At 50.1% G+C, this 22,273-nt stretch overlaps 1 protein-coding gene across 10 annotated transcripts in view; it reads left to right on the forward strand.

The window, feature by feature from the left end:
* The first annotated feature begins 529 nt into the window (after positions 1–529).
* TMCO4 (transmembrane and coiled-coil domains 4) overlaps positions 530–22,273 on the forward strand; it is a 105,671-nt gene continuing 83,927 nt past the window's right edge. For 7 of the 10 annotated variants that reach the window (XM_070777707.1, XM_070777726.1, XM_070777717.1 and 4 more), the window contains exons 1-2: positions 581–655; positions 9,247–9,360. The gene's annotated coding sequence lies outside the window, so the exon portion shown is untranslated. Of the gene's footprint in view, positions 656–758; positions 885–3,548; positions 3,640–9,246; positions 9,361–22,273 lie in introns of those variants that run through there. The other 3 variants (XM_070777709.1, XM_070777711.1, XM_070777715.1) reach the window with 3 other exon arrangements.

The following is a 22,273-nucleotide window of genomic DNA, read 5'->3' on the forward strand; positions in this document are numbered from 1 at the left end:
GAGAGCCAGGGTTGCAGCACCAGGCAGTTCAGTTCAGTCGCTCAGTCATGTCCAACTCTTTGCGACCCCATGGACTGCAGCATGCCAGGCCTCCCTGTCCATCACCAACTCCCGGAGCTTGCTCAAACTCATGTCCATCGAGTCGGTGATGCCATCCAACCATCTCATTCTCTGTCGTCCCCCTCTCCTCCCGCCTGCAGTCTTTGCAGCGCCAGGCAGGGGAAACCTCAAAGGCAAAGAAACGGAAGGGAAACTTGACGGCATGGATAGATCTCAACGCTCTGTGAACTTCACGGGGCTGTCTACCTAGGCGGGAAGGCTGTGTCTGTGGCCTGCTCTTTGATTTCACATCATTTGCTTTTGACGATTTCCCCCGGATGGTCGCGCGGCTCTCGGCGTTGGGGGACCGAGTCCGGCGAGCACTTTCCGCAGAGCCGAACCCGCTAGGGCGCCGCGCGGCGTCCCCGAGGGCGCACGGGCCCACGGAGCGAGTTTCGCGCGGGGCTGCCGGGCCCCTGTCTGAGCCGGGCACCCCGGGACACGCTCCGGGGCCCGGAGCCCGGAAGCACCGGGAGCGCGCGGGGCGGGGCGCTGGGCGGCGGGGCGGGGCCGGAGCAGCCCGGCGCCCTGGCCTCCGGCGCGCCGCCACCGTCAGGTAAGGGGCGCGCGCCCCGCCGCGGGAGCCCCCGCCCCGCGCCGCCCGGCCCGCGGGCCCCTTGCCCCCTCCCCCGACCCCGGGTGCCAAGTGCGCGGCGGCGGCCCGGCGCCGACCGGCCGGGAGTCGAGGCCGCCGGGCGGCATCTTGCTTTCCGTCCGAGCCGGAAGTGCGCTTAGAGCCACACGCCCTGGCCGCAGATGGGGAAACTGAGGCCGGGCCTCCCCTGGTAAATGAGGACTCTGGTCCGGGCCAGGGAGAGGACGGTGCTTGCCCAACCCAAGGTTACCCGGGGTCGCCGGGCTTCCCCGTGGCTCACGGGGCCCCTCGGGCGCTCCTCACCCCGCCTTCTTTGGCCCCTGTAGCCCTCTGAGCTCTCAGGAGACACTTAAACTGGGAGGGAGGAGAAGGTGTTGGGAATAACCTCTGGAGAAAAGGCCCCAGGGTCACAGGGAGCCCAGGTGGCCGCCTCCTGACTCCTATTGTTAGAGGAAGGATGAATTTCTGCTACCGATTTACTAACTTTGGGGGAGGGATTTTACACCTGGGTAAGCTGAGGCTCAGAGAGAGGAGGGAACTTCCCCAAGACCACTCGGCTGGGAAGGAGGTCAGAATAAGAACCTGGATTCTCCGACTCCAGAGCCTGACCCAGCACCTGGCACAGAGGAGGGCTACACACACACACACAGACACACACACACACACACACACACACACACACCCCTCCAGTCTCCTCTCTGCCCTGCTCAGGGTGGCGCAGGAAGGCAGGACCACAGCGGGGCTAGACTCCAGGCCTTGGTCTGGACACCACTGCCTAACGCGGCGTAGGAGTCAACAGTGAGTTCTCTGTTCATTAACAGCGTTCATTTCAGGGCAGAAACATGAAGCCCTTTAAGCTTTGGGGGCGTCTACCAAATACTTATTGAACGCCTACTGTGTGCGGTTTAGGCACTGAGAATACAGCAGTCATCGAGACAAGAGCTGCGGGGGGTGGGGGGGGGACGGGGGAGCGGGGGGAGGGGGTGGGGGAGCGGGGGGTGGGGCGGGGGGGCGGTGCGGGTGAGCAGTAGCTGGGTGGGGTACATTGCAATTGCAGAGAGTGGAGTAAACCCTGCCCTTCAGCCTGAGCGGGAGGAGGGATGAGGAGGAGCACTGGAATCTTCTCCCCCTGAAGTCGGAGAAGAGGGCAGGAAGGGATGAAAGCTCACAGCTCCAAGTCCTACCGGGCCTTGTTTGGGATGTTTTGCCAGCCTGAGCTCCCCCAACCCCACCCCCAGGGATTTGGGGAGGAGGGGCCGGGTGGGTAGAGGGCATCCCTGAACTGACCTCAGAGTCTGGAAAGCTAGCTGTGTGATCTCGGGTGCGTCATTCTACCTCTCTTGGCCTCTTTTCTCGTCATAAGGTGGGAGTCACGATACTTCACAGCGTTGGTGGTGCTGTGCTGAAAGGCTTCGGAAATCGGAAGCAGGGTCCAGGCTGTGGCTCACATCAGAGGCCTTGCCGACTCAGGCGTGAGCCAGGGTGTAGTGTTTATTTAGAGGCTCTAGTGACCCTGTCAGAGAAGGCAATGGCACCCTACTCCAGTACTCTTGCCTGGCAAATCCCATGGACGGAGGAGTCTGGTAGGCTGCAGTCCACGAGGTCGCGAAGAGTTGGACACGACTGAGCAGCTTCACTTTCACTTTTCACTTTCATGCATTGGAGAAGGAAATGGCAACCCACTCCAGTGTTCTTGCCTGGAGAATCCCAGGGACAGGGGAGCCTGGTGGGCTGCCGTCTATGGGGTCGCACAGAGTCAGACACGACTGAAGCGACTTAGCAGCAGCAGCAGCAGTGACCCTGTGGATAACCCGTGAGTGCTCTCCGTAAAGAAATATAAGAGGCAGAGGGAGGCTGAAGGCTGGGAGCCTGAGCTTCCCTGCTCTGCTGTCTCAGAAAATAGAGCGTGTGTCGCGGTCTGCGTTTCAGCTCTCAGAACCCTTGCGGTCACATGTACTGCATCACACAGAGGTGGCTCAGGCCGTCAGTCCACAGCTCCCGGAGTCATCCTGAACAAGCTAAGTGACCTGTCTGTGCCTCGGTTGCCTCACCTGTAAAATACCTGTCCCCAGGGTTGTCACTGGGACGAAAGAGGCCAAAGCCACAAAGGGCCCTGTGTAGAGCTGCCACCCTCAGAGCCTTTCCAAGACCTGGGAGTGGTTGGATGGCACAGTTGGCTGCCTTGGTTGCCGTGGCCGAGCATGTACCAGAATGGCACCGTTTAGACACTGGGGTACAGCGGTCAACAAGACGCATGCTGCCCTGGTTGGGGTGGTGGGGAGGGAAGTTCATCAACGTCACAGCCTGGAGAGTTTCTCATGAGCCTGAGATCATCTTTCCCTGCACTAGTACCACGAGGCTGCAAGTGGCTGGATCAGCCTCCCGGGCCCTCACGTGGGACCTGAGAAATGTCATTAGGTGGTTTATCCTCACTCTGTCCTTTATGACCTGATGGTTTTGTGACCATTGCTGTACATTTTAAACTGCGGTAGCAGATGAAATGGGGGAGGGGGGGCCCTCGCTGCCTTGAATATGTTACAACGAGCAGAAGGGGGCTAGAAAGGGTATCGAACCCACTTGCCACTTTGCCACCCTCCTCTTGACAACCAGACCCATCCGATTGTACCACCCTCTGCTCAAAACCCTTCTGTGGCTTCCTACTTTCTTAGGGTAAAGAACAAAAACCTCAGCATGGCCCTTAAAGTCCTGCCACCTGGGCCCCACCTACACCTGGCCTCCTCCTCCAGCTGTGTCTCAGACCACTTTATCAGTAGCCCTCTGTACTCAAGCAGGCTGCTGCCTCCTGCCTCAAGGCCTTTGCACGGGCTCTTATAGACTGCTTCTCCTCCCTCAGCTCCCTTTTTCCAGGGTAACAACTCATCTGTCAGATCTGATCCCAACCTCGACTGGCATTCCAAGTTCCCCAGGCCACAGGACTTCCCCAGGTATGTGGGAGGTTTTTGTCAAAGTGTAATTATACTTGTGTATAATTGTGTAAGATATCACTGGGATTAATCTCAGCTTCCACCCGGTCACACACCCCCACCTCCAACTGTAACCCTCATGATTTCTGGGACTGCTCGGAGTTTGCTCTGAGATGCTCAGTAATGAAATCTCTTTGGGAGCAGCTCTTGAGTGCACCTGTGGACTTGCTTTATCTAAAATTCTATTGTCCTTCATCAAAAAAGAAAAATTGCACACGTCACTTCTTAGCTGTGAGGGTAGGTGTTCATTCCTTCTTTCACCTGCTCTGCCAGGCACTGTTCTAGGAGACATCAGGGAACGTGACACAGTAGCCACTGCCCTCATGGAGCTTTCTCTAATGAGGGAGACAGACCACAGATAGACAAACCTATCCTCACTGCCAGGTGGTGGCACACTGGATTACGAAAAGCCACACCGGGCAGTGGTGGCACCTGATATCTTACACCTGCATAAGGAGGCGCTCTGCTGAGGAGGTGGGAAAGCACAGGTGTCCTGGGCATCACCCACTGCCCCCCGCCCATCCTGCTTGGGGAGACAGGCACGTAGGCAACCAGCCTTCATGCCCAAGAGGAGGTGAGGTCCCCCAGAGAAAGCATACGCAGCGCTTCAGAGGTGGCAGGCTGAACAAATCCAAGAAGTCTCACGGCAGCCCCTGAGGCCCCTTAGTAAAACGGAGCTGGATTGGGGTCTCAAGTCACGTGCACCTGGGGAGATGGGTATCCTGGTCCTGCCATTTGCCACCGGTGTGGCCCTCCCCTCTATGAGCCTCAGTTTTCTCGTCTGTAAGATGGGGACAGTGTTAGTCTCTTCCTCGCAAGGTAGTGGTGAGGCTGAGCTGGGATCAGGAGAGTAAGTCTGCCGGAGCTCTTCACTGACTTTTCATTTTAATTTATGCTTGCACCGGGTCTTCATCACCGCCGGCGGGCTCTCCCCGGTTGCAGCGCGCAGGGGCTGCTCCCCAGTTGTGTGTGGGCTTCTCGTTGCGGTGGCTTCTCTGGTTGCCTAGCATGGGCTCCAAGTGCACGGGCTTCAGTACTTGTGTGCGGGCTCAATAGCTGTGGCACGCAGGCTCAGTTGCTCCTCAGCGTGTGGGGTCTTCCTGGACAAGGGTCAAACCTGTGTCTCCTGCGTTGGCAGGTGGACTCCCAACCACCAGACCACCAGGGAAGTCCTGATTTTATTTGTAAGCTGTGGTTTTGAAGAAGGGGGCTCCTCTGGTAGCTCAGATGGTAAAGAATCTGCCTGCAATGCTGGAGACCCGGGTTTGACCCCTGGGTGGGGAATATCCCCTGGAAGAGGGCATGGCAACCCACTCCTGTATTCCTGCCTGAAGAATTCCGTGGACAGGGGAGCCTGGTAGGCTACAGTCCATGAGGTCACAAAGAGTCAGACACGAGTGAGCGACTAAGGTTTTCACTTTCACTTTGAAGAAGGGCATTATTTGGAGATGAGGATCCGCTCCAAGAAAAAAAACAGCTTGAGCTTCGTCCTGAGGTGGGAAACCCAGCATAGGCTGAAAGGAGCAGCGGCTCAGCTTGGGGGAAAGCTGCCTAGAAGGGGAGTGGGGAAAATAAAGTTGAAAAGTGGGGTCGTTACTGAACCAAACTTGCGTCTGTTCACTCGCACAGACCAATCTACTGTCCAGCTACTGAGACCTGTTGTGGTGAAGGAAAAAGTGCAGCATTTATTATACAGGGCAGATCAGGAGGTCAGGGCAGCCATTCCCAAAAAAACCCAAACTCCCTGATGGGTTTCAGGGAAGCGTTTGTTTTTGTTTCGATGCATAGTTGATCGACAGTGGTGTTAGTTGCTGGTGTATAGCAGAGTGATTCAGCCATGCGTATATATACATAATTCTTTTTCACATTCCTTTCCATTATGGCTTGCTGCAGGATATTGAATGTAGTTCCCTGTTTTATACAGTCGGACCTTGTTTATCTACATCTGGGAGTCTTTCTGTTTCATAGAGAATTTCACTTGTGTCATATTTCAGATTCTACATACAAGTGATGTCAGATAGTATTTGTCTTTCTCTGGCTGACTGGCTTCACCTCGTACGGCAGTCTCTAGGCTTTCCACGTTGCTGTGAATGGCATTATTTCATTCTTTTTTATGGCTCAGTAGCATTCCATTGTGTATATTTAACGCAGCTTCTTTATCGATTCATCTGTTGTGGGGCATTTAGGTTGCTTCCTTGTCTAGGCTATTGTAAACAGTGCTGATATAGCATTGGGATGCATGTATCTTTTGAAATCATAGCTTATTCTGGATACACACCTGTGAATGAGATTGCTGGATCATATGGCAACTCTATTTGTGGTTTTAAGGAACCTCCATACGGTTTTCCATAGTGGCCGCGTCAGTTTACAGGGAAGCGTTTTCTTTTTCAGGGAAGCAGTTTTAAAGACCAGCTGAAGGAGGGGAGTCACAGAGTGTGTGATCAGCTTGTGCACAAGTCTCTGACTGGTTGATGGTGAGGTAACAGGGTGGTATCACAGGAGTTAGCATTAGCAATCCTCAGGCTCCAGGAGGTCTGGGGGCTGTGTTCTCGTGGTCATGGAGTAATTGCATCCTTCCATTTGATAGTGGTTTTATCATCTGTAAAACAACTCAGGGACTGTGTATCAGACACTGTTATCTAAGGACTTCAGGGAAGAACTAAAGATTCTTTGACTGCCATATGACTGTTTAAATTGTTACCGGTTCTCCTGGCCAAACTGCTGCTTTTGTCATGACGCAGTCCTTTCAATCATTAATTCTTGGCTCCGGGGAGGCCTGGAAGACTATAGCTTTTCCATAAACAATTGGCAGGCAGAGGACATGGGGGAGAGGGTCTGTCACATAAAGGCCCCCTAGGTGCTGCTCGGTTCAAGATGGAGCTAGTGAGATTCTAATTTGGCAGTTTTCAGATTGTGTTTGAAGTCTTTTGGGCCACCTCGGTGTATAAAGTAGACCAAAGAGGAGCAGTGTAGGCCCTCCTTGAGCTAAGACCCAGGTGCTCATTGAAATCCCACATCACTTATGCAGTGGCCTTTCCATTTATTTGTCAGGGCCTCTTTCTCCATCCATGAAACAGAGATAATAGCACCGACCTTATAGAATCATTGGGAGGAAATGAGATGGAAAAGAGTGGCATATGGCTAATATTTACGAAGTACTAATATTTATAATTTTTTAATTTAAAAAATTAATTGTGATGGAATACACAGAACATAAAATTCACCATCCTAACCATTTTTAGCTGTGCAGTTCAGTACCATTACGTATAATCACGTTCTTCTGCAATCAATCTCCAGACCATTTCAATTTGCTAATCTGAAACTCTGTACCCACTAAACAACAACTTCCCCACCCCCTCCGCAACCCCTGGCGACCCCTACTTTACATTCTATCTCTACGATGTTGGTTACTCTAAATAGCTCATATAAATGGAGCTATACAGTGTTTGTCTTTCTGGGACTAGTCGATTTCATTCAGCATAATGTCCTTGCAAGGGTTATCCATGTTGCAGCGTGTTAGAACTTCCTTCTTTTAAGGCTGAAAAATGTTCCATTGTATGTATATAACACATTTTGTTTATCCTTTCATCCACCAATGGCCACTTGGCTTGCCTCCCCCTTTTTTTGTTGTTGTTCAGTCACTGAGTCATGTCCGACTCTTTGAGACCCCATGGACTGTATCATGCCAGGTACCTCTGTCCTTCAGTATCTCCAGGAGTTTGCTCAAATTCTTGTCCATTGAGTCGGTGATGCCATCCAACCATCTCACCCTCCGTTGCCCCCTTCTCCTGCCTTTAATCTTTCCCAGCATCAGGGTCTTCTCCAGTGAGTTAGCTCTTTGCATCAGGTGGCCAGAGTATTGGAATTTTAGCTTCAGCATCAGTCCTTCCAATGAATATTCAGGGTTGATTTCTTTAGGATTGGCTGGTCTGATCTCCTTGCAGTCCAAGAGACTCTCAAGAGTCTTCTCCAGCACCACAGTTTGAAAGCAGCAATTCTTTGGTGCTCAGCCTTCTTTATGGTCCAACTGTCACATCCATGAGTGGAAAAACCACGGCTCTGACTATACTGATTTTTGTCAGCAAAGTGATGTCTCTGCTTTCTAATACATTGTCTAGGTTTGTCAAAGCTTTCTTTCCAAGGAACAGGAGTCTTTTAATATCATGGCTGCAATCGCCGTCCATAGTGATTCTGGAGCTCAGGAAAATAAAATCTGTCACTGCTTCCACTTTTTCCCCTTCTATTTATGATGAAATAATGGGACCAGATGCTGTGATCTTAGGTTTTTTAATCTTGAGTTTCAAACCAGCTTTTTCACTCTCCTCTTTAGTTCCTCTAAAGCCTCTTTAGTTCTTCTTTGCTTTCTGCCATTAGAGTGGTATCATCTGCATATCTAAGGTTGCTCTTTCTCCTGGCAGTCTTGATTCCATCCAGCTTGTGCTTCATCCAGCCTGGCATTTTGCCGGATGTACTCTGCTCCACCTTTTAGCTGTTGTGAAAAATGCTGCTGTGAATATGGGTGTGCAAATACCTTTTTGAGACTGTGCTTTTGGTGCTTTTGGGTATGTAAGCAGAAGCAGCATTGTTAGATCATTGACTGTTACAATTTGAAGGTGGGCATGGATGGCTGCCTCCGTGTCTTCTCTTGCCCGTCAGAGTAGGAGAGGTCCCTGGGACCCTGTGGACCAATTTGAAAACCAGTCAGTCAAATGAACCATTGCAGACTTTGCCATTTCTCCCCCTTCCTTGCCAGGCAGATCTGCCTCTTAAATTATACTTTAGTTATCCCCAGTGGAAACCGCCCTTCGTTCAGCAAATGTTTATCGGTTCCTACTATGTTCCGTGTGGGCAGAAGGAGATAGACGGTAAGCAGTAAACATAAACAAGGAAAGGGTATGGTGTGTCAGAGTGAGGCCTGCTTTGGCCCAGGCGGAGGAGCCAGTTGACAGGGATTGGGAGGAGAGGCTGGGGGTGCCATGGTTTCCCTGAGCTGTGAGATTTAAGCAAAGACCAGAAGGAGAGAAGGGAGTTGACCATGTGGTTACCTAGGGGAAGAGCATTTCCGGCAAAGGGAACAGCCCATGCAAAGGCGGGAGCACGCCTGATGGGACCCTCTGGCAGCCAAAAGGAGGGCGTGTCTGGAGCCAAATGAGTGGAGGACCCGGCAGGAGAAGGGCAGGGTGCACGTGGCCCGGCGGCCACTGTGAGGAGGCTCTGGGTGAGAAGGCAGTGGCTGGAGGTTTGGAGCAGGGAAGGGACGTGATCTGACTCTCGTTTGAGTGGAGCTTTCTAGATGCTGTGGGGTGGATAGCTAGGGGTAAGGGCGGAAAGAGGTGGGAGAGGAGGCTCCTGCCAGAGAGATGATGGCAGCTTGTACTCTGCTGGGAGTCAGGGAAGAAGGGCGTGATGATAAATGAGGACAAAACACCCGAGAACCTGGGCGTCCACCCTGGAGCACACTGTTGCCTTCCCACCCTGCCCCAGCACCCCGCCCCTCCTCCAGGCTCCCGAAGCCAGGGTGGGCTGGGAGCTTGCCCTCCATGCCAACGCCCTCTTTTTTCTTTCCAGTCTGTGCTGGGATTGTCCAAAACCCTCTGGGTTCTTCTGTGTTGAAACTGCTGCCGGGACACCTCCTGAGATGGTGCAGTTACCGCCGACCTCCAGCTTAACTTCCCCATAGAGGTATAAAATGAATGGGTTTGTCTCCTAAAATGCTGAGAGTGGGGAGTAAGCTGGGCCTGCCTAGGAGCCCCGCTTCTAGGACCATGTCAGGATTGTCTTGGGGTGTGTGTGTGTGTGTGTGTGTGTGTGTGTCCGCGTTAAACTACAGTCTTCAGAATTTCTGGCTTAACAGCAGTGCTGTAGCTCTGTTTATTACAAAAAGATTTCTTTGGCCCAATGCTTTTCCTTCTCCTTGGGTCATCAGCCTTCCTCTGACACTGTAGTTATCTCTCTAGTAATGGTTGTTTTTAAAACAGATGTATATATTATTCATTTATTTTTTAATTTGGCTGCATGGGGTTTTAGTTGCAGCATGCAGGATCTTTTGTTGCAGCATGCAAATTCTTAGCTGTGGCATAGAACATTGGCTCTTAGTTCCCCAGTCCAGGATGGAACCTGGCCCCCCTGCATTGGAAGTATGGAGTTTCAGCCACTGGAACACCGGGGAAACCCTACTGATGGTTATTTCACTGAAGTACTGCAGACTCATTTAAAAATTCACCTGTGGCCACTTAACTCTGAAAAAGAGGAAGAGAGAGAGAAAAAGAACATCACACCCCAGATGCACCGGGCTCCCCTACCCCGCAATCCCCTCGCCAACACACAAACACACATACACACACACACCAAAATTTAAAAAAAAAAAAAAAAAGTTGGCTCGCTTTTAAGAAAAACAAAAGAAGTTCATTCTTGCATGACATCTTTTAAAGACTAGGTCCTGCAGAACTTCCCCAACCAGGGATTGAACTTGCGCCCCCAGCTGTGGAAGTGCAGTCTTAACCAGTGGACCACCAGGGAAGTCGAAAGGCCTTGGAGTTTTAATGATGATTTAAAGGACTTTCAGGGCTTCCCTGGTGGCTCAGTGGTAAGGAATCCACCCGCCAGTGCCCGAGATTCAGGTTTGATCCCTGGGTCAGAAAGATCTCCTGGAGAAGGAAATGGCAACCCACTCCAGTATTCTTCCCTGGAGAATCCCATGGACAGAGGAGCCTGGCGGGATACAGTCCGTGGGGTCGCAAAGAGTCAGACACGACTTAGCGACTAAATGACAACAACAGAGGACTTTCAGGGATGATGTTGACCACATCTGATTTTCTCCTCGGTGCTAACTTTGGGATTTTTGCCGCTACAAGAAGGAATCCCACTGCATTGTTTATGGCATCCATCAAGAAATGTGGGTCGAGCACCTCCGTGGGTGCCTGTAGAACCCAGGACAGATGTTTGGGAATGACCAACTCCCCCTACTACTGACAAAAATAACCCAGCCTGTGTTTTCTTTGGTGACTGAGAATATGACCTGTAAGACAAAAGTCATGTTCCCGTTTCAGACTGGCCGCCTGCATCCCGCCTCTGGGCCATGAGTCCAGCCGTGGACCGGTGTCCCCCCAGGCACCTCCCCGTGTGCGTGTCGTTTCCCTGAGCGGCGGGGCTCTCCTGGGGCAGAGGTGGACCTTTCTCAGCGTTCCTTGGGATCTTCGTGTCACCTGGGCAGGGACAAGATTCCCAGGGAGTCGGGACTACTCCCCGCATCAGTGATGTGCTGGACGGCCCTGTGCACGTGAGGTGGCCCCGGGCACAGAGGCACCTCCAGCCCTGACCAGCAGGGTCTTTTTCTCACCGCAGGAATCCAGCACCCTTTCGCCGTCTCTCTCAGAATCAGTCCAGCTTCTCAGACATACTTGAGACTCTCGGTTCAGCTTTGGACTGGATCCTGATCCCTATCCAGACCAAGGAGTGGAGGCCACTGAGGGCCAGTGTACACGGTCCAGGTGGCGCCCCCCGCCTCCAACCTCAGCCGCCACCACACTCCCGCGATTGAAAGAGTTTAGGGCCCACCCCATCCGACGGGCCAGTCTGTGGAGTTGGAACCCTGGGCTCCTCCATTCTACCATCACGGATGGCTGAGAGTTGCCCTTGTCCATCTTGTTGATTACAAGACCTGCTGGTCAAAGGAATGCGGCTTAATCGTGACTTCACCCACTTCACCACACTGGCTCAGCTGGGCCACATGAGGCCAGGGCTTTGTGAGATAAAGCACTCCCCTTCTAGTGATCAAAAACACAACAAATTTTAATTAAAAAGATTTTTTTTAATTATTAAAGCTCTAATAAAGACTTCCCTGATGGCCCAGTGGTAAAGAATCTACCTTGGATGCAAAGGACTTGGATTCAGTCCCCGGTCAGGACGACCTAGCATCCCACAAGCCACAGAGTGAGTAGGCCCACCTGCCACAGCCCATGTGCTCTGGCACCTCTGCCCCACAAGCAGAGAGTCCACACGCCACAGCGGAAGATCCTGTGTGCCGCGGCTAAGACCTGACTCAGCCAGATAAATGGGTAAATGTTCTTTTAAAAAAGCTCTAATAAGCTTGCGACAGAAAAATGTTAGAAATCCAGAAAAAAAAGAATAAAAACCGATTACTTCTAGGCCCACAGCCCTGCCACCGAATGAAAAGGATCATTAACTTTTTTTTAAAACTGGAGGATAGTTGCTTTACAATGTTACGTTGGCTTCTGCCATACAACAACTCGAATCAGCCGTAAGTATGTGTGTGTATATATATATCCCCTCCCTCTCAAGCCTCCCTCCCACCCCTCTAGGTCATCAGAGAGGGCCAGGCTGGGCTCCCTGTGTTACATAGCAGCTTCCCATTGGCTGTCTGTTTCACATATGGTAGTGTGTATGTTGGTAAAGAAGCAAGGTCTGATGCTGTAAAAAGCAATATTGCACAGGAACCTGGAATATCAGGTCCATGAATCAAGGCAAATTGGAAGTGGTCAAACAGGAGGTGGCAAGAGTGAACGTCGACATTCTAGGAATCAGCAAACTAAAATGGACTGGAATGGGTGAATTTAACTCAGATGACCATTATATCTTCTATTGTGGGCAGGAATCCCTTAGAAGAAATGGAGTAGCCATCATGGTCAACAAAAGCGTCCGAAATGCAGTACTTGGATGCAGTCTCAAAAATGACAGAATGATCTCTGTTCATTTCCAAGGCAAACCATTCAGCATTACGGTGATCCAGGCCTATGCCCCAACCAGTAATGCTGAAGAAGCTGAAGTTGAACGGTTCTATGAAGATCTACAAGACCTTTTAGAACTAACACCCAAAAAAGATGTCCTTTTCATTATAGGGGACTGGAATGCAAAAGTAGGAAGTCCAGAAACACCTGGAGTAACAGGCAAATTTGGCCTTGGAATATGGAATGAAGCAGGGCAAAGGCTAATAGAGTTTTGCCAAGAGAACACACTGGTCATAGCAAACACCCTCTTCCAACAACACAAGAGAAGACTCTACACATGGACATCACCAGATGGTCAACACCGAAATCAGATTGATTATATTCTTTGCAGCCAAAGATGGAGACGCTCTATACAGTCAGCAAAAACAAGACCAGGAGCTGACTGTGGCTCAGATCATGAACTCCTTATTGCCAAACTCAGACTTAAATTGAAGAAAGTAGGGAAAACCACTAGACCATTCAGATATGGCCTAAATCAAATCCCTTATGATTATACAATGGAAGTGAGAAATAGATTTAAGGGACTAGATCTGATAGACAGAGTGCCTGATGAACTATGGATGGAGGTTTGTGACATTGTACAGGAGACAGGGATCAAGACCATCCCCATGGAAAAGAAATGCAAAAAAACAAAATGGCTGTCTGAGGAGGCCTTACAAATAGCTGTGAAAAGAAGAGAAGCGAAAAACAAAGGAGAAAAGGAAAGATATTCTCATTTGAATGCAGGGTTCCAAAGAATAGCAAGAAGAGATAAGAAAGCCTCCCGCAGCAATCAATGCAAAGAAATAGAGGGAAACAGCAGAATGGGAAAGACTAGACATCTCTTCAAGAAAATTAGAGATACCAAGGGAACATTTCATGCAAAGATGGGCTCGATAAAGGACAGAAATGGTATGGACCTAAGAGAAGCAGAAGCTACTAAGAAGAGGTGGCAAGAATACGCAGAAGAACTGTACAAAAAAGATCTTCATGACCCAGATAATCACGATGGTGTGATCACTGACCTAGAGCCAGACATCCTGGACTGTGAAGTCAAGTGGGCCTTAGAAAGCATCACTACGAACAAAGCTAGTGGAGATGATGGAATTCCAGTGGAGCTATTTCAAACCTGAAAGATGATGCTGTGAGAGTGCTGCACTCAATATGCCAGAAAATTTGGAAAACTCAGCAGTGGCCACAGGACTGGAAAAGGTCAGTTTTCATTCCAATCCCAAAGAAAGGCAATGCCAAAGAATGCTCAAACTACCACACAATTGCACTCATCTCACACGCTAGTAAAGTAATGCTCAAAATTCTCCAAGCCAGGCTTCAGCAATATGTGAACCGTGAACTTCCAGATGTTCAAGCTGGATTTAGAAAAGACAGAGGAACCAGAGATCAAATTGCCAACATCTGCTGGATCATCAAAAAAGCAAGTGAGTTATAGAAAAACATCTATTTCTGCTTTATTGACTATGTCAAAGCCTTTGACTGTGTGGATCACAATAAACTGTGGAAAATTCTTAAAGAGATGGGAATATCAGACCATCTGACATGTCTCTTGAGAAACCTGTATGCAGGTCAGGAAGCAACAGTTAGAACTGGACATGGAACAACAGACTGGTTTCAAATAGGAAAAGGAGTACGTCAAGGCTGTATATCATCACCCTGCTTATTTAACTTATATGCAGAGTGCATCACGAGAAACACTGGGCTGGAAGAAGCACAAGCTGGAATCAAGATTGCTGGGAGAAATAGCAATAAACTCAGATATGCAGATGACACCACCCTTATGGCAGAAAGTGAAGAGGAACTAAGAAGCCTCTTGATGAAAGTGAAGGAGGAGAGTGAAAAAGTTGGCTTAAACCTCAACATTCAGAAAACGAAGATCATGGCATCTGGTCCCATCACTTCATGGGAAATAGATGGGGAAACAGTGGCTGACTTTATTTTGGGGGGCTCAAAAATCACTGCAGATGGTGATTGCAGCCATGAAATTAAAAGATGTTTTCTGCTTAGAAGGAAAGTTATGACCAACCTAGATAGCATATTTAAAAGCAGAGACATTACTTTGCCAACAAAGGTCCGTCTAGTCAAGGTGATGGTTTTTCCAGTGGTCATGTATGGATGTGAGAGTTGGACGGTGAAGAAAGCTGAGCGCCGAAGAATTGATGCTTTTGAACTGTGGTGTTGGAGAAGACTCTTGAGAGTCCCTTGGACTGCAAGAAGATCCAACCACTCCATCCTAAAGGAGATCAGTCCTGGGTGTTTATTGGGAGGACTGACGCTAAAGCTGAAACTCCAATCCTTTGGCCACCTCATGCAAAGAGTTGACTCATTGGAAAAGACTCTGCTGCTGGGAGGGATTGGGGGCAGGAGGAGAAGGGGACGGCAGAGGAAGAGATGGCTGGATGGCATCACTGACTTGATGGACATGGGTTTGGGTAGACTCTGGGAGTTGTTGATGGACAAAGAGGCCTGGTGTACTGCAATTTATGGGGTCGCAGAGTTGGACATGACTGAGCAACTGAACTGAACTGAACTGATGTTGGTAAAGAATCTGCCTGCAATGCAGGAGACCCCGGTTCGATTCCTGGGTCAGGAAGATCCACTGGAGAAGGGATAGGCCACCCACTCCTGCATTCTTGAGCTTCCCTTATGGCTCAGATGGTAAAGAATGTGCTTGCAAGGTGGGAGACCTGGGTTTGATCCCTGGGTTGGGAAGATCCCCTGGAGAAGAGATAGGCTGCCCACTCCAGGATTCTGGCCTGGAGAATGCCATGGACGGTTCAGAGCTGAACTCGACTCAGCGACTTTCACTTGCACACGGTAGTGTGTGCGTCAGGACCATTAGCGTTTGATGCATCGCCTTGTGTTCTGTGTGCTCTGTGATTGCCTTGTGGTCCGTACGCTCTGTGATTGCCTTGTGGTCCTTATGCTCTGTGATCGCCTTGTGGTCCTTATGCTCTGTGATCGCCTTGTGGTCCTTATGCTCTGTGATTGCCTTGTGGTCCGTATGCTCTGTGATCGCCTTGTGGTCCTTATGCTCTGTGATCGCCTTGTGGTCCTTATGCTCTGTGATCGCCTTGTGGTCCGTATGCTCTGTGATCGCCTTGTGGTCCTTATGCTCTGTGATCGCCTTGTGGTCTGTGTGCTCTGTGCTCTGTGAGGCGTTTTTTAGAAACACAGCTGCATCGTATTGTGTATCCCGCGATGTACTGTTAACCACCTCCCTGGAAAAGAGATTCCCTTCGTCCGTGGCACTTGCCAGTTTCTGTGATGGAAATAACCCCTCTGTGGCCCGTTTCAGGCTCCCAGCATCACTGAACGCAGATCTGGGAGAGGTGCCAGTCTGAGCTGACATCAGCACACCATATTATGATTTAAAATCATAATCCATCAGGGACTTCCCTGGCAGTCCAGTGGTTAAGACCTCTACTTCCCATGCAGGGGGTGTGGGTTCGATCCCTGGCTGGGGAGCTAAGATTCCACATGCCTCCAGGCCAAAAAACCATAACATAAAACAGAAGCAGTATTGTAACAAATTCATAGACTTTAAAATGGTCCCCATCAAAAAAAAAATTTTTTTTAAATCTCTTCATTCTGATCTTATAGTCAATACACAGTCATTATTGAAAATTCATAAAATTTAAACATAGAAAAGATTAAAATCGTACAGAATCTGTAGCCACCAACCCCCACCCGCCCCACTCCACCCCAGTGTACAGACAGTCAGTGTCAGCCACCCTGCTGTAAGTCCAACCATCCCCTCCATGCAGGTCGAGACATGAAATAACTGTCTTAAGAGTTTAAAAGCAATACAGCTCTGTGGCACTGGGGAAATCCAGAAGAGTCTCTGGTATCCCACCATCCAGAGATCCCCGTGATGACTGTTCTTCCAGGCATTTTACTTGTCTATCTTTTTAATATGGTTGGACTTGTGGCTTGAATCTCCTGGTTTACAGTCATACTACATGCTCGTGCCTCGTAGGAAGGTAACATCCAGGGGAAGGATGTTACCAATGGTAATTGATTAAAAACCCTTTGGAGGGTTAAGAGTCTGCACTTCCACTGCAGGGGCCTTGGGTTCGAGTCCTGGTCTGGGAACTAAGGTTCTACAGGCCACACGGCATGGCCAAAAAGAGACCTGAAGAGGCAGAAAGTATTCTGGCTCCTTGAACATAGAAAATGGCCTGTTAGGATGAAGCTCAGATTATTTGAAGTTTGGGTCGCTGAGCATCTTTGGGCATCCTTGGGCTGAGCGTTATTGGGTCGCTGAGCATCTTTTTGGTTCTTCAGAAACACCTTCTCTCCGCTCCCGCTGGGCTCTGGGGCGTCTCTGGGTAATTCAGGTGCTGGGCCCTTGTTCCATCTGCCTTCCTCATCTGATGCTCGAGGGGAGGGTGAGGAGTGCCTTTCCAGAGAGAATAACCAGGAAAATCTAGCTTTTGTTGACACCTCAAAACTCGTTCATTCACTTGCTCACGTCACAGGCGATTTCTGAGCACTCACTGCATGGCACGCAAATGGCTGGGCCCCGGAATACTGGTGTGGAGGAGATCCAGTGCCAGCCCTCTGCTGCCAGGCTAGCCAAGCAGCGGGTGCAGCACCCATGGCTCAGGGTATGAAGACTTGGAATGGACAATTCATGCCAAGAGCCAGGCTGCTCTCGATGAATGATCGATGCCTACAGACCTGGGGGACAAAGGTCAGAAGTAGGGTCAGGGCTCCCCTGGGCCCTGGGGCTAACCTCCCTCTTTCCCACAGGCCCCCTCCCAGTCCCACACCCTATGGACCTGCGGGCTGGTTTTTCTGGTTTGTTCCTCCAAGGCAATTTGCGTATTTCTCCAGGAACTTCCAAGAAGCTGAACAGCCTGTTTTCAGACTTAGAGAGAAGGGAGGCCCAAGGTTGTTTCTTGAAATCTGGATAAGCATTATATAAGGTTTCTTTCTCTTCAGAACTTTCGTCATTGTTTAAAATGATCTTTCTTTTTCAGTGTTCTCTTTCTATTTTCTTTCCAACTCCTTGTGTGGAATAGAATGATCTTAATTTAAATGTTTTGAGTTTACCTGTCGTCTGTCTCCCTGCTACAGTGTATCTGCATGGTGGAAGGTGCTTGTCCGTGTGTCTTAGTCACTGCTGGCTCCCCAGCATGTAAGACAGTACCTGTAATATTTATTGTACTCATCTGGTACGTGTTTGGTAAATTAACTGATTGATTTGAAGTGGAGGTGAACTTTTAATTTGGGTTTATTTTAAGTTGAGGTTCTCAAATTCTATAGCAATGCCGCACTGCTTGTTTCTTTTTAATTGATTATGGACTCACGGGCAGTTGCAGAAATAGCGCTGAGAGGCCCAGTGCACCCTCCCTCAGCTCTGCACGCGGCCCTGGCCTGCACAGTCGGGTTGGACTCCTCAGCTAGGCGCACTTGGTCCCCTCAGGGTGTAGCCCCTGGCAGCTTCCCCTGCAACCTCATTTCTTCCCTCCCCGCCTCTACACCCACCCATTGCCCAAGCCCTGGCTACGCTGAGCATCCTTTTGGTTCTTCAAAAGCATCTTCTGTCTTCTCCGTTTGGGACTGACACGTTGTCTCCTCTGCCGGAACACTCTCTTCCCACTGACCCCGCTCCATCTGAGGTCGCCTTCTCCGGGAAGCCAGTGCCGGGCTCTCCTCTGCGTGTCTGGCTGTCTGGGTTTCCTCTGCCGCAGCACTTGCCCCACTGCTTTGCCGTCGTCTGGTACCTGTCTGTGTCTGCCACCGTCCTGTTTCTCCTCCTAGATCGCCTTCTCCGGCCCGTCTTAGCTCCTGCAGGCGTCTGCTGGAACGGCCCCTTTCGCCTGATGCCACTGCCACCCCCTCCTTCCTCATCACTGCGTACTCCACTCTCCCTGGTTGCTCTTCCCTGGCCGTCACCGAGTACTTGACTGAATATTTACCTGTTTATCTGCTTACTTACTCATCACTTGCCTCCTGGTGACTCAGATGGTAAAGAATCCACCTGCCGTGCAGGAGACCCCAGGCTCTCAGTGCAGGTGCAGTCTTCAGGTGGGGAAGAGCCCCTGGAGGAGGGCATGGCCGCCCACTCCAGTATTCCTGCCTGGAGAATCCCATGGACAGAGGAGCCTGGCGGGCTACAGTCCATAGGGTTGCAAAGAGTCGGGCATGACTGAGCGACTAACACTTTCACTCATTACTTATTTATTTAGTGACTGTTCAGAGCATGGATCATGCATTCAGTTCCTCTGAGTGAAAAAAATCTCAGGTCCACCTCTTAGTAGATGTGTGATTATGGGCAAGTTACTTAAATTATTATGATTATGACGTATCAGTATAGTAATGCCTGTCTCCCTCCTGAATGTGAGCCCCTTGAGGGCAGGGAATTTGTCAGTTTTGTCCCGTGATCTGCCCCAAGGCTGCCCAGAACAGGGCATCCTGCATCATATATCCTTCATTCATCCAGCAAGTAGTGTTTGAACAGCAACCATATTCCACGGCTGGCTCAGAAAGCTCTGGGTACAGCAGTGAAAAAACACCCAGGGCCTGCCTCGGGGAGTTAGCATTCTCCTTATGCACACAAGTAAACAAATACTCTAAAAATATATTACTTAAGACGGAAGTAAGTATTACAAAAATAGAACAGGGTACTGGGTTAGAGAAGCAGAGTAGCTTGGCCTAGAGGAGGTGACATTCGGGCTGAAGCCAGAATGATGTGAAGGACGAATGCAAAGTGTCCCGGGCTGGGAGGACAGCAGGTGCAGAGGCCCAGGGGGAGGACCAGCTTGCGTATTGAAGAGCGAAAAGACAGTCAGTGTGGCTCTAGTGCAGCGAGCGCGGTGGGCAGGGGGTGTACAGGCTGGGATTTAGAGGCAGGCAGAGGCCAGACCAGGACTGTGTAGACCACCATGAAAGGACTGGTCTTCATCCTGGGGCGATGGGAGGCCTCTGGAGGACTTTAAGCAGCGGAGTGACATGACCGCTATGTGTGACAACAAGGCCGCTCGGGCTGCTGTGCAGAGAATGGATTTATAGGGGCGTCACGAGTGTGTTTTGTTGAATGGATGAATGAACGGATGAATGGATGAATTTGGCCTGAGCTGAGTTCTTCGGGCACTCAGCACACCCTCTTCCCCGCTGTGGTTAGAGGCAGGCCAGCTTAGGATTCTCTGATTAGAAGGCTGTGTCTTCTCGAGCTGAGACCTAACATAGGGTCAATAAACTACCACCGTGGGCTCCTCTGGATAGGAGCAGCAGTTACTCCAGTCTCCAAGTGGCACGTGGTGGTGCTGATTAAAGGTAGTAGGAATCGCCGAGTCTGCTGACATCAAGGCCACGCACTGCCCCCGGTCATCATCTTAGTTCATGGTTTGTTGCTGTGCCCTTTGTTCACAGCCATGGTCTGTGCTGATTATCTGAGCCAGGGAGTTCAGTTCAGTTGCTCAGTTATGTCTGACTCTTTGTGACCCCATGGACTACAGCACACCAGGCCTCCCTGTCCATCACCAGCTCCCGGATCTTGCTCAAACTCATGTCCAGCAAATCGGTGATGCCATCCAACCATCTCATCCTCTGTCATCCGCTTTTCCTCCCGCCTTCAATTTTTCCCAGCATCAGGGTCTTTGCCAGTGAGTCAGTTCTTCGCATCAGGTGGCCAAAGTATTGGAATTTAAGCTTCAGCATCAGTCCAGCCAGTGAATATTAAGAATTGATTTCCTTTAGGATGGACTGATTTGATCTCCTTGAAAAGCTATGACCAACCTAGAGAGCATATTGAAAAGCAGAGACATTACTTTGCTGACAAAGGTCCGTCTAGTCAAGGCTATAGTTTTTCCAGTGGTCATGTATGGATGTGCGAGTTGGACTGTGAAGAAAGCTGAGCGCCGAAGAATTGATGCTTTTGAACTGTGATATTGGAGAAGACTCTTGAGAATCCCTTGGACAGCAAGGAGCTAGGGAAATCCACTCCAAAAGATCTTGAACCTGGGTTCCTGGAGCAACCGTTGGAGGCCAGTCTTGCTGGGTGACATTGGGCAAGGTCTTAACCTGTCTGGCCCTCAGTTTCTCCATCTGAAATGAGGGGAGGAGAATCCCTGTGCCTGATGCAGAGGAGAGAACATGGGGTTTGGAACCAAAGTCTGGTTTGATTTTCATCACGTACTTACTGTGTGACCTTGGGGAAATCACTTGACCTCTCTGAGCTTGTAGTTACAGGAGAGAGTCATAATGCCTCACATGCTACTTAACCTTACCTGGCAATTGTAAGAATTAAATGGATTTACAGTGCTTTGTGAGCTGTTAGCCTGCTGTCCAGATGTTGGCTTGTGGCTTTAACTAGCTCAGAGTTATTTTGAAAAACAGATGCCATGTTAGCTGCCAACAAACTTTTAAATAATCCCTCCATAGATGAAATATTTTGAGAACAAAAGATTTTATTGCTCAGCTGGATGAGAATGAATTGTGAGCCAAAGTCAGTGTGGCATATGGGTATTAAACTAGAAATCTCTGGGCAATAAGACGAATGTTTAAAACGGAGATGGTGCAAAACAAACAAACAAAAAAAACAAGAGATGGTGGGTGAGATGCCTGGCTAAGAGGTCTAGCTTTGGGTTCTATTGTGCTGTTCTCTGGCATATGACCCGGGCCCAGATCCTCCTCCTCTGAGCCTGTTCCCCCAGGAACAGGGAGAAAGTGTTAGTGTGTTAGTACCTGGCTGGTAGAGCCAGCTGAGACAGTGTGTGTTAAAACTGCAGCCTGGGGGCCTGGCATCCAGCGACGGGTCCCTTTGGTTGCCTCTTACTCTTATTTATGCCCCTTTGCTGCATGCCAGGCACAGTGCTGAGCACTTGTTTGTTGATAATTTTATTAATTTATTTCTTTAACATTAATGTAGTGTGAGCCCAGTGCCAAGTTCTGTCTTTTCAGTGCTTTATAAATACTGACTTGCACGGCAGTGTTCCTCGTTGCTTGCACAGATCTTCCAGACACATACTATTATAGTTCATTTGTAGGTGAAGGAATCTCAGTGCAGCGAGGTTGAGCTTCCCAAAGTCCCACACCTTCTTCTCATCACACTGTCTGCCTGGTCCTGAGCCTGCATTTGTATCTGCAGTGCCTGTGGTCACGGCTGGCTACCCTTCCTGGTCCCCCCTCCCAGGGCCCTTGGAGGCCTGGCTTGGCGTGGTTTGTCCCTACGCCTGCCTTCCCTCCGTCCACTTCAGCCGCCGGCAAAGAAGGACAGAGTAGAGGGAGGGGCAGAGGGAGGGCAGGGAGGCCTTACTCGCTCCCTGCCCCTCTTCTGTGGCTGCGCTGGGCTTCTCTGCGGCATGCCATGCCGGCTTCTCTCGTGTGCCGCATGGACTCCAGAGAGCTCGGGCTCAGTTGTTGCGGTGGGGCTTAGTTGCCCCTCAGAATGTGGGATCTTGGTTTCCCAATCAGGGATCGAACTCACGTCTCCTGCATCGGAAAGCAGATTCTTAACCACTGGACCACCAGGGAAGTCCCCCAAATACACAAATCTTAAGTATACAGTTCAGTGGATTTTAAAATCACCACCTGGGTCAAGATATAGAACGTTTTCTTCACCTAGAAGCCTTTCTGTATCCCTTCTGGGCCAATATTCCTCCATGGCAACCCCTCTTCTGACCCTTCTCGCTATAGATTGGTTTGACCTATTCTTCAAGTTCATATAAACATAATTCTACAGTATATGCTCTAGCGAATGACTGTCTGCTTATCATTAAGATTCACTCGTGTTGAAGCCTGTGCGTCAGGCTTTGTTCTTTTTCATTGCTGTGTACATTCCATGGCATGACTAGACATAGGACGTCCGATCCACCCGTGGGTGAACGTGTGGGTGGTTTCATTTAGGA

Source organism: Bos indicus, chromosome 2 (assembly GCF_029378745.1).
Source record: "Bos indicus isolate NIAB-ARS_2022 breed Sahiwal x Tharparkar chromosome 2, NIAB-ARS_B.indTharparkar_mat_pri_1.0, whole genome shotgun sequence".
Classification (NCBI taxonomy): Eukaryota; Metazoa; Chordata; class Mammalia; order Artiodactyla; family Bovidae; genus Bos; species Bos indicus.